Source organism: Coenobita brevimanus, chromosome 106 (assembly GCF_032717465.1).
Source record: "Coenobita brevimanus isolate Jiangsu-jjx chromosome 106, ASM3271746v2, whole genome shotgun sequence".
NCBI classification, from domain to species: domain Eukaryota; kingdom Metazoa; phylum Arthropoda; class Malacostraca; order Decapoda; family Coenobitidae; genus Coenobita; species Coenobita brevimanus.
The window spans coordinates 15,249,464-15,251,321 of record NC_137059.1 but is presented as its reverse complement, the minus strand read 5'-3'; the positions used below and the strand labels follow the sequence as shown (position 1 = coordinate 15,251,321).

The following is a 1,858-nucleotide window of genomic DNA, read 5'->3' as shown; positions in this document are numbered from 1 at the left end:
CCGAAAGAACAGACCAATGGAAATCTAAAGAGAAGGGGAGCACAAGGAGAGATCCAAACAGAAGAAAGTACGAGTTTTAGCATCAAAATGCATCGAAGTTCCTGTATTCAACAAGGATTTATCATTATTAAAAATAAAAGACTCAAGGTTGAGGCCACGCAAATTAGTAATGGCATCGCCCCATAATGCATGACGACTGTTAAAATCTCCCAATAAAATTGGGATGGGTAACTGGGATAATAAAAGAGATAAGGCAAAGAAATCAATACGCTGGAAGGGATAGAAATAATAGAAACCACCGTAATCGAACGTCTGAGAAAAACACAAATAAAATGACATGGAACAGTGGCGTTAATGGACAGACGTTCAAGAGGAACTGTATGGTGGACTAGGATAGCTGAATCTGAAAGAGAAGCAGGAGAGAACAAGAAACAATAGCCGGGTATAGGTACCAAAGGGGAAGACAATCGGGGTTCTTGTAAACAGACTAAGGACGGATAGTGAACTGAAAGAAGATAGCGAAGGTCATTGTGAAGGGTTGTAAAACTGCGTATGCTCCATTGTAAAATAGACATACTAAAACCTTAAAACACCAAATAAAAGTGAAACCTAACAGAAAAATAGAATCTAGGAAAGATAAAAGGAAATTAATACTAAAGATAAAATATAATACACAGGAAGTAAAAGATCAATCCATCCATCCATCCATCCATTGCCAGACACCATGTATCCCAAACGGGGTGGCCAACGGCTTAGAGTTAATTGTTTTACAGGGAGGGGCACTAATCCTCCACCAACCCCACTTTGACACATAGGGATGCCAACAGCATCTGGTGTTCCCAGGCAGTCACCCATCCAAGTACTAACCAGACCCAACGTTGCTTAACTTCGCTGATCGGACGGGAAGCGGTGTACTCAACGTGGTATACAGGAAGTAAAATATATTACTATCTCTCTATCTATTGCCAGACGCCTTAATCCCTTATGGGGTGGCCACAAACAAATCGCCTCCATATTGCCTTGTCCCCCACCATTCCACTGCCCTGCTCCCAATTCACACACCCCTCTCTCATATCTCTCTCCACTCCATCCCTCCATCTCATCCTTGGCCTTCCCCTCCCTCTCTCACCCTCCACCTCACTTACATACACTCTTCTCATTAGTTTCTCACTCTCCATCCTCTCCACATGGCCAAACCACCTCAGTGTGTTTCTCCTAACACTTCCTATCACATCCACATCCACACCACAACGCTCCTTCACTTCCTCATGTGTCAGTCTATCTCTCCATGTGACTCCACAGGCTCCTCTCAAATAACTCATTTCCACTGCTCTCACTCTTGACTTATGCCCCTCCAACAACGTCCAAGCTTCACTTCCATACGTTAGAGTTGGTATCACAATACTGTCATATAATAACTTTTTCACTTCCATGCTCACTTCCCTGTTTCTTATCACTGCTTTCATGGAACCAGCAACCTTTCTTCCCTGCTGTACCCTTTCAAGCACCTCACCCTCCAAACTTCCATCCTTAAGTAAAATATAATGCGGAATAGTAACATATATTGCCGAGTCATTAGGATGGTAGGAATGGGGGCAGAAGGTGGAAGTGGTGGACAAGCAGGACGGCCACCACAGCCTGGAGGCATGGGGAGAGATAGAGGGGAAGGAGTATTGGAAGAACTGGAAAAGGAGGGGGGCAGAGAGGGGGAGGGGACAGAAGGTGAAGGAGGGGGAAATGAAGGAAGGAGAGGAGTAGGAGGGAGATCAGGCAGTACAGGATGAACTTCAACAGAGAGGGTACAGCACTGTCTACTGAATATGGCGTAGAAGTTAAAATGTAATCCATAATCTTGGGG

The 1,858-nt window shown here is 44.5% G+C and overlaps 1 pseudogene; it reads right to left on the bottom strand.

The window, feature by feature from the left end:
- Positions 1-817: 817 nt before the first annotated feature.
- LOC145416581 (5S ribosomal RNA) lies at positions 818-937 on the bottom strand (annotated as a pseudogene).
- Positions 938-1,858: the final 921 nt, after the last annotated feature.